The sequence below is a fragment of the Plectropomus leopardus genome, chromosome 2 (genome assembly GCF_026936395.1).
Source record: "Plectropomus leopardus strain MGB_pleo_1.0 chromosome 2, ASM2693639v1, whole genome shotgun sequence".
Classification (NCBI taxonomy): Eukaryota; Metazoa; Chordata; class Actinopteri; order Perciformes; family Serranidae; genus Plectropomus; species Plectropomus leopardus.
The window spans coordinates 26,948,869-26,962,807 of NC_142177.1; the positions used below are offsets into that span (position 1 = coordinate 26,948,869).

General features: G+C 41.0%; 1 long non-coding RNA gene across 1 annotated transcript in view; it reads right to left on the reverse strand.

Annotated features, from left to right (window-relative positions):
- Positions 1–749: 749 nt before the first annotated feature.
- LOC148190225 (uncharacterized) overlaps positions 750–13,939 on the reverse strand; it is a 48,442-nt gene continuing 35,252 nt past the window's right edge. The window contains exon 3 of the long non-coding RNA XR_015779153.1: positions 750–3,637. This is a non-coding gene — a long non-coding RNA (uncharacterized LOC148190225). The remainder of the gene's footprint in view (positions 3,638–13,939) is intronic.

The window sequence follows — 13,939 nt, forward strand, 5'->3', positions numbered from 1 at the left end:
GAAAAGAAAGCAATGGGCAGCAAATGAAGAAATGACCCCAAATTAGCAAGAAATACAAGAAATTTTCCTGCAAATTAGTTTAAAAATATGCATTTAAAAAAAAGAAAGAAAAAAACAAACATGACCTAGGAAAAAAGTGCTTACAAATTATAATAATTTTGTAACATAATTTTAAATGTGTTATTATGATACTTAGAAATACTTTTTATCTCACATTTTTTTCTTTGCTCTCAATATTTTCAGAATTATTTTCATTTATGAAATTAATTTATGCCTTCTTTTTATTTGCAATTTGTGGAACATTTCTCATCAAGTTGCTCACACCAACTCACCCAGGGCCTAAATGTTTAAATATCTGTGAAAGACTTCTGAAAGCAGAACAAGAGAAATGACATCACTCCGGATTTTATAGGGTTAATGACTTTCAAGGCCTAATACCTGTAAAATTGAAATTAGGACATTTAAAGCTTTTTGAAGGACCTGCAGACACATTAATTATCCACTGACAAATGCAACAGCAGCCCACAGTGAGAATGTTCTTTTCATTTCATCATAACTGTGTCCTGCCTCCATGATTCCCACTACAGACGAGCTGTTGGTCCAGCCAGTGCAGCTGTGAGCTGCAGTGCTGAGGCTCAGGCTGACACATCACCGTGTATTACTGCTGGATCGCGGTTTCGTCTGGCAGACCCACACACACTTGGCTCCTGCCGTGGAAACAAAACACAAATCCCCAGGCAACGGGCTGTCATCTCTCACTACAATGTAAATACGGCCATATTAAAGCACTTCTACTTGTTAACCATACCAAACTCCTGAGAATCCTTCAGCTGCTTATCCTATTATTCACTTCCTGTATTGGTACAAAGGCTTCTGGGAAATGGAGGGATCTTAGAGTAAATTACCTCACATGCAGGTATTTTCTATTTTGGAGCTCAATATAATCAAAAGCAGCAATAGCGAGTCATCATTGCATCACTCCTCAACATTGTTATGTTGAGTGGTTCAAGTGCCGCCACAGCCTGCTGTTAGTAATGGGTGGAGCGAGCCACATCGCCTCCTTGATGATGACAGGGTGTGTTTAGTCTCAGTGACCTGAGGATCACTTTAGACAGACCGGGGGAGTTATTGGCGAGCTCGTCCGATGACTGAGCCTGAATCAAAGTCATGTTAGTGATTATGATGGCTGGTTATTAGGGAGACATTCATGCTGTAATTATTCTTCTTTTTGGATTTTGGGAAGTATTAAAAAAAAGAATGAAAACATACAAACCCTTTCTACCAACGTGGAGCATGTTTATGGTTATCACACAAAATTTTGAATTGTTTAGAGCATTCCAACCAAAAAAAAAAACAACATTGACTTGGAACCTGAAAAGTTGGTTCTCAGTTGGGGCCTAAAAAATAGCAGGTTTTCCTTGACTAGAAGTGCAAACTCTGACAACATCAGTGTGCACGTCAAATTCTACACGTTGGAAAGGGTGGATGGAGAAGGTAACCACAGAGAAATTAAGTGTAAAGTCAGAAATATTGCGCCGTTACTCTGCTTTGAGTTGCTTTGACATTCTGTATAAAAGGAACGATCATGGAATGGGTGGAACAGAGTGGTCTCATCTTTAATCTGCCACGGGAGGTAGTAAAAACGCCAAAATGGTGTTTATATTATATTAATAGGAAAGCCAGCAGGACGGGACCATGGACAGGACAAGTGCAACATTTTGATGACGTGTTATGTGTGTGATGCACCACGTAAGATTTAAAAAGCAGCTTGTAGCATTTAGCAGCAAACTCAAAGAAGAGGAACCGTGGCTGTAAATGTCTGCAAAACGGGAAAACAATGAGGTTCAATGAGCTCCTTACCCTCCGAGCAGAGATCAGCCACAATATAACGTGGCAACACATTCTCATCCGAAGTCGTCAAATATTGCTGCTTTGCAGTGGACTTCTATGTCTACATACTATGCTCTAATAGGTATCCTTCTGCATCTGCTACTGATGCCGCAGGATGCCGCTACCGTGATGTCAACACAAGCACATGGTGGAATGACACGACATGTGCTTATGTTTGGCAACACAAACACATGGCAACCGACCCCGGGACTTCAACAAAAGCACATGCTGGCAAGGATGGTTAGGATTAGGTAAAGTTGGCACATGGTAAAATGTAGAAAAAAAACATCACATTCAGATGGGAAGCAAACACCGGACACTGGTTTGTTGGACCTATCCACTACCCCTCCCGTACCCTTGTGCTTCTTAAATGAGGTCGTTACCGGCAGTGTTTCAACATGCTGCCACCCTTCAGTGTATCATGCAAATGCAGCAAGTGCCTGGCCATATGTCGGCATATAAAAACGAGAGGTCGACAGATTATTAGTCTGGCCGATTACTGGGGCCGATATTTGGCATTTTGACGATTATCTGTATCAACGTTTTCTTTTATAGATCACCACTCAAATTAATTAATTAAAAAGTGAAAAGAAAGCGTCAGCATCAGAGGAACTTTTGCTTTGTCTAAACTCAGGTAGACATTTTTATTTATTAATTTTTTTATTTAAATTTTCACTTGAGTTTATTAAAAAAAAGAAGTTGCTGAGAACTTTCTGTTTATGATGTTGAAAGTATTAGTTTTGATTAAATATTTGGCAAAGGCATTTAATCAAAGTTTCTGTGTTGGAGTTTGTTATATTCCAAATTCTAAATAATGACAAAGATTTTTATTTTTCTTATAAATGCATATCTGTTCCAAATGTCAGTTAACTACTAATGATCTGTATCGGCCCTGAAAAACCAATGTCGGTCAACCCCTAATATTTACACCGTGACCAGTTATGTCTGGCCGCGTTCTCACCTGACACGGTCTAACAGTGTTAATCATGTGCTGTCAAAGCAGCAATTTTAATTATTTCAAAATGAGAACGAGCTAAACAGGGACAGTAAATGATTGTTAATGGCATGTCATGCCATTGTTATGGTTTAGAAAGCGCTGTTTTATGTCATGATAGAGGCCAAAGCTGTTGTGTTGCACATCACGCCCACCATGCCTCTCTTGGTTTCACGTTACCAGCATACCATCTATAATCACACACTGGAGCAGAATGACGCCTCCATCATTTGGTTCTGTGTAAAAATACAACAGAGGCATAAAGAATGAACTTCATAGTGGCCCTATAGTGCAATCTCTGCGTAAAAAGGGCCTCAGTCACACATGATCCCCGACACAGACACCCGCACTTGTTTGTGTCTGGTGTTTGGGGAGAAGCTGTGAAAACGACAGCTGTGGTGTGATGTTGAACGTCACGCTGGTTTCTCCAGCCGCTGGTTCAGAGCCAACTCTGCTCACAGGCTGCACTGCTGGAGCGCCACAGGATTGACTGACACAGATGGAAACCCGCTCCTAATATGCCTTGTTTCCGGCCTCACAACTAATATTCAGTGCGCAGAACATCAGCTATCTTCTGCCTACATTTTCATTTTCTGTCCTGGCTGCATTATTGAATCCTGAAGGGTCTCGTGAAGAAAAACATTACCTGTTTCCCGCTATGTAATGCCTGTATTGTATTTCAAACGTCCAAAACAGAAGTTTCTGGCATTTGGCCGATGAGTATCCCAGGTTTCCGGTGTTCCTGATGTCAGCCTGTGGAGGAAAAGGCTTTGCTTAATGTAGCAATCTATTTATCTTCAGTAACAACTGATTGCTGGGGGAGTTTGCTCTTCCCCTGATTTCCTGGTTCACTCATGGGGGATATTAGACACAGCACACAGCCAGACCAAAGGACCCTCACTCTGCTGATAAAGATTTCAGATGTTGTCCACCAAGGAGATCAGCAGGCTTGCCATCAATAGGGGGCACTTCTGATGGAGTGAAGTATAAATCAGTAGCCACAGGGTTAGGAAAGCATTGCTCCCTTGGCGCACTTAGAGGACAGAAAAACACATGTGTAACCAAGGATGCACTCCACAGATGAGCTGCAGTCAGCGAGCTGAACAACTCCTGTTTCCCCGTTTGTGAGTGTGTGTGTGAATGAGTGCATGTGGCAAGGCCTGATGACAGGGACTGAGTCATTCAGGGCAGAGTATGTGCTTTGTCAGAGCGCCTTTTGTTCCATTCACACATGGATTTAGAGCCCCTGATGAAGTCAGCCAGACTACCTGATCTGGCGCAGGGCAGCAGCCACATTAATTCCTCACAACAGAAAAACTCTGGATCACTGCTCTCTCAAGCCTCTTAACGAGAGAGCCTACGGGTTCACGAGAATGCAGATGAGGTCCAGCTCCCATTTTCCGTCCCCTTACGAGCAGGTTGGCTGTGCAGAAGCATATGTTTGGGGCAAAATGTGGCGCTCCGGGGGGAGAAGGGTGTGTGGGTGGAAGTGCAGTCCTGTCCTACACTCAGTCGTCAGGGTCTGTAACAGCCTCAGGGCCGCATGGTGAAAGCTAAGCCAGATAAATCATTAAACTGCCATCGACTCTGCACTACAACATTATTTGCACTTTTTTTTCCAGAGTTAATGCAAAGTCACACTAACTAGTGGGGTTTTATTGGAGAACATTGAATTCTGGACAGACACAGCTACATCAGTGTGTTTATTACAGGGCCCTTAGGGTTATTCCTGCAGATTTCACGGAAATGTTCCCTTTCATCATTTTACTGTTTCACATATACAGGCCGGCGATAAAGTAAAAGGAAAAACCTTAATAAATTTGATGATTTAAGGAATTTAGTGGTTTCATTTGTCACAATATGTAGTGAAATGCAGGATGTAAACCAGTCGCCAGAAGAAAGTTCGGGCATTTTACGTTCACATGACACATCATGACAGTGCTTCTAGAAATGTACCTCTGATTACATGTAGCTAAACCGGCCTAAGCAAGATGGTTGCCAAGCTACAGACCTCTGTTCAAGACATTGCTTTGTTTCCTGTGGGGATTGTGGCACTAAAAGTAGGTGGTTTAAGCCAGACATGATCTCTTCCTAACCATAACCATGTTTTTATTGGGGGGAAGGGGCAATTGCACATGTTCGAAATACTGAGGATATGTGTCCCCTATGTCCTCCCTAAAATCTTTACCTATGTTGGCATAAGGCCCAGACACACCAAAAAAGAACATAGCAGAACTAGAAGTGACAAAAGCCAACTGTTGCGACACCTCAAGTCGCTGTATGTTGGCTAAAAAGTTGCATATAAACAAACGCAAAGACTACAACCAAAGGCCAACCAGCAAGTACATTCTGTGCCTGTATGAGAGGAAATAACTCCCCATACTGGCAGATGATGGTTGTCTTTAATCGTTGTTTAAAAAAGGATACCGAAAGACCACGTCAAGACCATCCTGACGCTAGTTAGCAAGTTAGCACATTAACAACACAATCCAATGTTGAAAGAACAAAGTATATTTACCCTGCACCAGTGAACAACTACACAAACCATCAGGAAATGATTCTGCAAAAGAGCTCAACAGCTTAAAAAAAATATATCTTACTGGATATAACAAGTTTGTTTTAAACTCACTTCAGCTCTTTGTTTACTTTCCTCACTTTCATTTATCTTTCATGCGCTGAGCTGAACATTCAGAGTGATTTTAGTCTCCGATAAGCTCTGGAGTCTCCGATGCCAATTCAACATGCTGAATCCGCTAAAAAAAAGACAGACTAGGGCCAAGAAGGGCCAAGGTGCGGAAAACTGCAGCGAATAGGGAAACTACAGCACCGGGTGAACAGATCTCAACCTGGATGAAAACCTGGGAGATTTTGGACCGACATTAGATCAAACTCATCATGAAAAACACTAAATGAGTGGATACTTTTAGTATTAGTAATGTAATTCATACACAGACTTATAGAATCTATGATGCGTATCATTTCGCAGGCTCACTGTGACCCAACACTTTATTTTATTTAGACATGTTGGTAATTCTTTTGCTCTGTTATCCGTCTCAAGCTTTAAATCTTTATATTTTATTTTATTTGCTGCATTTGCTTCCAAAACAACTGAGAAATGATAGATATCTTACACCATGTTACTGTCGAGACATAAAAGAAGGCACAGGAGCCACCTTCCCCGCTTTGTAAATTTAGCTCTGGGTGGAAAGAACATTCAAAGTCAAGTTTAAATAAGGACTGTAATTATCTAGGAGCCAGCAGATTATTCTCAGCTCTGCAGAAAAAATAATGGGTTATCACTGCTGTACAACCTATTTTTAAATCACATAACAAGTGAAGCTGATGGCTCTCGAGGTCTACTTGGGTGCAACAGTGTTATTCTGATTTAACTTTCAAACATAGTTCATGCTTCGTCCTGTAGGGTTAGTGTGCATGTTTCTAAACAGTCGGGCCTCTCGACAGACAGCTTCTGTTTGAAGAGGTGATGAAAAGAAGAATTAACGGCTGTTATGCCTTGTAAATTTAACATAAATCTAAGTTTATCCTTGCCTTCTTTCCACCTTCCGGCAAACCCTGCAGAGGCTCTCCTCCATGCACCGCTGTGGTCCCTGGCAGGAAGTAAATCAGCCGGGGAGCCGCCCCAGACCAAACACTGCGAGAGCCTCTGGAGCCTCAGGGCGTGTGGGAGGTGTGCACCAAGCTCACGGGGCAAAATGTGCTTGTTACTTCCTCATCAAGTAAAAAAACAGACTTTGCTGTATACACAGACGTGCACATAAACTCATATTGACTCATGTGTGCACACAGAAACGCATGCACATACTTGAGTTTACACACAGACGTACAGACAGACATGCACACAGGTAAATATTTTCATTTTAAGAGTTTTTTTTTCACTTTGAGAGCAGCTGTCTATACTTAGCACCCTCAAATCTCCCTAAAACTATATTTACTGTAAAGCTCTTGACATAATTACTCCATCATTTGGTGCCTTCCCTGAATCCCCTCTGCTGACAAGCGTTGTGAGATATGCACTACACAGCAAAAGAGTGTCGTTTTACACTTCTCTTAGAGATATCACACTGGCATACGTGTGCCTCTGACCTCAGACTGCCTTTGTTGAAGGACTGGCTTTAAATAGGGGCTCATGTCGAAGTGGTTAAGACACATTGTGACACTTCCTGCGTTAAAGAGCCTCGTATGTTATCTCTGGCGACCCGAACCAGACCCTGAACGCGTCTGTCTTCAGAAGACATTTTCAAAAGAATAAAGATAGGAGCGATCACTGTAGTTTTACAGATAGCACCCATTTAGTACAGCACTGTTTGTTTGTTTTTTTATGTAACCTTTATTTAACTCTTTGAAACATGAGCAAATTTGCTTGATTTCTTTTAAAAACATGGGAAGAAGGCAATGAGCAACTTTAAAAAAAAAGACCAAAAACTATGCATAAAATTCATTAAAAGTAAAAAAGGTTAAAAAAAAAATTACTTAATACTCAACTGTAAATAGCTCTTTTAAGATAATTTTCTAAGTCAACTATTTTTTTTGTGGGACATTTCTTGCAAAAACGCTCACTGTCTTTTTTCCCCATGCTTTCGAAAGACATAAAACCAATTTGCCCAGGGTTCAAAGGTTTAAATACTTTTGAAATGTGTTGGAAGTCAGTACAAAAAAATGAATGCCGATCCAGATTTCAAAGGGTTAACCAGAAATAGTTCCATTGAGATTCAAAATCTCTTTTTGAAGAGAGTCCTGGCCGAGACAGCAGCACAGCAAGCACAAACAAACTAAGAACGCAACAGCAAAAAGTTCAAAACAACTAGCAGGAAGTTGTTTTTTTTTTTTACAAACATAAGACTTAAAAAATGAACCAATTTACAACATACAACTACATTAGCAGTGTTCAGTAGCCAGACAAGCGCATTTAGTGGTCAAAGAGTCCTTAATCCTGTTTTTAAAATCTCTCAGGCTTACAAAATAGTAGTTTAAGGTGACTTTATAGCTGACACCACGGGAGCAAAAACTTTAAAAGCACTTTCACCAAAGACAGTGCGGGTTTAAGGTATGACGTACATAAGTTGTCCACCTCAGTAAAGGCTGCAACGACTGACAGTTTTAGGATTCAGTAAAGAAAATAAAAGGGGAGAGTTCATGTAAAATAGCCTTATAAAGAAAAGTATTGCACGCTATAGTTGTATATAGAAGATAAACCCACTTTCTCATGAAAACTGCGATGATGTGGGCGGAAACCCGAAAATCGTAGCGCAGCATGGTACACTGAAGCTAACATTTTCAAGCAAGATGAATTTGCATGCATGTTTAAAATGTCACCACTGTTTACAAAAGCTTCATTTGAACCATTTTTTTCCATGCACCAACAGAGAAACAGCATTTGTTTTTATAAAAGAAACCCAGCTTCACCCTCAGTTTAGAAACTTTCTCGGAACTTAGTGAAAGTGTTGAGAAAAGTTCCTCAGCTCATGTTAAGTTTCTACTATGAGAGAGATCAAACATATCAGACATCAGACAACGGCCCTCGAGCATGTCTCCGGCCTGATAATTAGCCTTGCCTAATTAAAGTGTTGCCATAATACCCTGAAATAACTCTGCAAAGAATACACTTGAGTACAAAGCTTCAGATTAAAGCACGGGTAATTTTCCATGAGCATGTGTGTCTGTGACGTCTGAGACATCAGTATCTGTGTCCTTCATTTGTAGGCGACAAAAGCCGGCCATCCAATTACCAGTCATGCTTCCTTGACAAGGATAAGCTCGGCTATCCTGACTACTGATGATAGTCTCGACTTATCCGGTCCTCCCGTCATTATTTAATCACATTCATTTCCGTAACTCTTATCTGCAGACAGGATGAAAAGCCTAATGTTTACATTTGTCCCACCTCAAACACTCAGATGATTATGTTTTTCCACACATTGAGCCTCACATGCCACAATCATGTCATAAAAGAGAGAGAGAGAGATACACACGCAGTGACAGACAGATGAGACAGACAGGGAGTTGGCCTGTCTTTGAATGTTTACTCAGATTAGAGTTCAAACTGAAAGTCAGCATCTTGAAATGTAGCTCGAAGTCGACAGGAGAACAAGATGACAGAGTCTGTCACGCTGAAGCAAAAAACCCCAAACAATAATATATTACAAAAATGATTGCACTTAGTTGGCCATGACAGACACTGCTGCTATGCATAACTATAGATTTACACAAATGTTTGGCATATTATAGAGTGTTGTTGTTTATATAAAACAACATGCTGCAAAGTTAGTGCTTTGAGTTTATCCTGCATAGCTGCAATCTTTTTTGAAGTGAGCTTGCAAAGTGTTCCCACTAGGACCCGCTAATTAAGTTCATGCTCATTAAAGAGCTGAAAGTAGCTCCTTTGAAATGCTGTCTGGAATGCTGCAAACACCAAACAAATCCAGACAAAATCTCTCAGTCTGAGTCTTTTTAGATTAAGAACAAACAATCAATGGTTGAAATGAGTGTCTGCTCTCTGTATGGTAAAAAGCATGATAACAGTCAAGATGTAAAGGTATTTTTACATTAAAGGGGACCAATTATGATCATTTTCAGGTTTATAATTGTATTTAAGGTTCGACTTTAACATGTTTGCATGCTTTAATGGTCAAAAACCACTTTATTTTCCTCATACTGTCTGTGCTGGGAGGCTTTAATTTATCCTCTGTCTGAAACACTTTGTTTGGCACCTGTCGCTCTAAGCCCCCCTCCAGAAAAAGTCCAGTCTGCTCTGACTGGTTGTATTTTGGTCAGTGGACTTTCACGCCTACATATTATATGGTAGGTACCCTCCTGCGTCTGTTGTTGACGTTCCAAAGAGGTGTGTCTACTTACACTTGTCACATGCATTGTGTCTTTTTTAAAATACACTTCTGTTTTTACAGGAAAGTACAGTTTCTGCTCATTAGATGCATACAGTCTTTTTTAAAATAAATGTACATCCTACAAGCACCTCGTATTTAGCTTGATTTCCTTGTGTAACAAAAGCACGTAGTTAGGTTTAGAGAAGTCATGGTTTGACTCAACATCTATGCAGGACACCAACAGTGGGCTACTAGCTGAAAGTTCAGCGTTTGTTGGATCCACCATCCAAACAGGGATGCTCCAGGTCCTGACATTACATTGTTACCAGCGGCGTATCATACTGCCATGAAAGGTTCCTTTTTGGCATTGGTGTCTGATACTGTTATCACTGACCAAGCAGTGGTATTTGATGAGTTGGGATTGAGAACAGGCTGGGAATGATTGTAACAGAGAACAATCATCCAAAAAAAGGTCCTTTACACAACTGGACACATTCCTGCAGGGATGTGATCCAAAATCGTGGAGAAATTAACAATTTTATAACAACAATTATACTGTTAATATTATATTATATATATTATTATATTGTTAATATTATTGTTATATTATTTCTTATATTATTTTATTGCTATTATTCCTATATTTTTAAAAACTTTATTCATTTAGTACTTTAACTGCCCTTTGAGATCTGCCTGTTTCATCACTTTTATTCCTTTTATTTGACCAGACATTTTTGAGCAAGAATCTGATCCAAAATTGAGGAGAAATTTACAACATCGGCAAAATAAGAAGCCTGAGTTTTTTGCTCACAGGGCTTAGTTTTATATACAGTTATCCTAAAACTTTAGCCACGTCTAATTTGAACATTCTTTATTATTACACTATACATAAGACACAACATATTCCAAAGCATAATAGGTCCCCTTTAAAGTCCGCTGATGAAGGGCTTTCTGCAGCTCTGCAAAGATTTTACTATTTGTGCTGGAGAGGGGAAGCAGGGAGTCTCTAACACTTTCTCCCTAACTGTGCCCGGCTCTAACTAGTGGATGCATACCAACCTCAGGCCAGATAAGATTGTAAGTCATTGAAAGGGGTCCAAAACACCCAGCTCTTCCCTCTCCTGTTCCAACAGCTCCTTTCAGGGATATCTCTACTTGGCCCTCTATCAGGACAGGAAGCACCCAACCGAGAGAGACAACAACAGCTCTGCTTCCTCTGGCTCTTCCCCTGCCCTGGGAAACTGAGCTAATAGGAAGTAGATAAAGCATCTCGGGAACTGAAATGTATTGAGTTTGTGTTTCTGAGCATTCACATGTACGTACAGTACGTCCACATGCAGTTGAGTCATTGTGAGCGTAAGACTTTGGATGAATAACGTCAGCACGGGAGGAACAGCAGAGCTCAGAGTACAGGCAGCACTTCATGGGAGTATGTCAGCATGTTGTTGGCACTCTGTGTGAGAATAAGCAGACACAACCCTAGATGTGTTTTCCTAGTCCCTGGTTGCCTGTTACTCAGAATAACAGCAGACACGCAGGGGAAGAATGGAATGGAAGACTTAAATAAGTATTTCACTGACATAAAGAAGCACGTCACATAAAACTAGGCTGTCTCTGCAGTCGAAAGACACAAATACTGAGAAAAAGGGTGCTTTTGCCTAAGAGGTAAAAACAACTACAACTACCAGAATGCTTTGCGCCTGCTGGTGGGTGACATAATGTCCGTTTGAAACAATAGCGGATCTCGTATTACGGTTAGAAATAAAGCCAAAACAAGTTCCTGAAATTATTTGAGGCTAGAAATACGCAACTCAGTAACAGAATTTTGATTTACATTTGATCAACGCTGCTTAGTTTTACCGTTTTACCGTTTCTGAACACATTTAAAGCAAAAAATAGGCAGTGCAGAGAAGAACAAGAGCCCCAGTAATGAGTCTGTAAAACCCAGAAATCCGTCAGCGTTTCAGCCTCTCTGGTTCCCTCATCTCAAAATCAATGTTTTTTTTAATAAGTTTTTGATTAGAAGCCTTAAATAAGGTCTGTGGTCAAAACGAGCTGAAGAGACTTTCATGCTTTGTTTTTCGACATAAAATACATCAGTATATACCTCACTGTGAACTTTAAAGCTTTTATGTGTTTAAAAAAGACAGTTGCTAACAAGTGGCTAAATGAGACTACAGAACATCATCCTGCCAAAATGCCCCAAACACAGCTTTGCAGCCTCGTAGCAGTGGCAATGGCACCGTACTGTAGTTCAGCAATAGCAATAGCTGTTTACTTCAGGCAATTTCATTTAGGCTTTAAAAATCCTGAAAGTGGTATTCATTTGTGGCTTATTTTCTGCAATGATCAAAAATCCAATGAAAAAATTCCATTTTTGATGAGGGAGCCAGGGTGACGTTATTGGATCAGCACTGCCTAATTTTACAGCTGATATGATTTCAGTCCAGGTTTAAGAGAGAGAGAGAGAGAGAGAGAGAGAGAGAGAGAGAGAGAGAGAGAGAGAGAGAGAGAGAGAGAGAGAGAGAGAGAGAGAGAGGCGGGTGTGCCTCTTGATCAGCTGTATTGAGGTGGCTGGCGTTGGGCAATACCAAAATCCCGAAGTACAGGCTGTAGTTTGAGCAACAGCCCCAAGAGCCAGTAAAATTCCTTGAAATAATGTTAATTACTTAATTGGGAGGAGTTTTGCGGGGGAGAGTGAGGAGGAATATCAAGGCTCTCATTAGATGGAGGAAAGTTTACCACAGTTCATCTACGCATACCACCCACATTGTTTTAAGAAAAAGCTGGCTGAAAATCAGAAAAGTATCTCTTTAAGTCTGATGGATGTGCTGGCCTGCAACGAACACCTGACTTGTATAAGAGCACAAACGCCACTCCCTGCTGTCCTCTGGTCTTTTGTGGTTGCATAGGCACGTGTCCATGTGACGTAATGTAGATCTCTCATGTGACACATCTATAGCTCTGCAAACACAGTGTCATGTTGTTCCAAAGCCAGTGTAGTATTGGTGATATTTACCCCTTCAGTCCAATCATGGTCAGGAAGTAAGGAGGTATTTCTGGGGATAAACATTCATCACCTAAAAATCGGCCTGATGATTCACATGGAAAAGATGGAGTTAGAGAGGAAGAGTGTGAGGGAGTTTGAGAGAGATGGGTCAGGGAGTAGTCACAGGAGAGAAGCCACCCACACTTACCACGAAGGCTTGACTCATGCGGTTTGGTTGGCACACGGCTGTGGGACAGGGACATTACACTGGGTCTCCTCTCCAAGCAGGATGTGCTGCCTGCCCCCTCAGCCAGGGCCAAGCTGTGCGTCCAAGTCACTGACAACAGCTTTCACGACTGGAGCCACAGTGACTGGCGACTGATTAGAGAAGACACACAATCATTTTAATCATGACATACAACCCTGCAGAGAGCACACAATGTCAGAGCTTGTTGTAGTCATGCACGTTGTCATGAGTGTCACTCCTGCTACAGCGAGGGTGTGTAGCATGCTTCAGCAGTGAATAACTGTGCTCTGTAACACTTTAGGATTCTGTTGGTCTGATCACTTCCTTACCCACATATGTAAAAAAAAACCGGACATATGTCGCCTTCAGACGCTGCAGCCTCTGCACTATTTGTAGTGTGTTTGAACAGTAGTTATATACAATGCTGATGACACACTGTTGGCACATTGTCCTATTCTGCAATCTGTTATCAGTTATATTCATGTTGCATAACAGGGTCAATTATTTCTGTGTGGTGGTCAGAGGAAATGAGTAAAGTTCTCTTCTCTTCCTTCACCAGCCCAGTCACCAGAAGAAAATGTTGGGATTGTATTTTCTGCAAACAAAATATATTTTCCATTTGTATATTTCATGCTTTTCATATCAACATTTCTAGGGTGACATAGTTCAGATTACATGTACATGATCTGACTTTGTCATCGGGAGGTGATGACACCGGCACCATATCCAGCCAGATGGATGTCACCAAAAGCTGGAGGTTTTTAGCAAGATGTTTGATTGTGCCACTGAAGGGTGAATTTTTAGAGAGACATCAGAAGCACTTCAGGTGGCCATCATGTCACCACAACTGTGTGTTCTAATGTGAAACATTGACAGCATTTCTAGCTGTGATTGCACTACCAAAAGCATGTGTGTTTTTAGCAAGGTATCTGCAGGATTTCCAGCCGTGATTTTACCATCATAACTAGGCATTTATT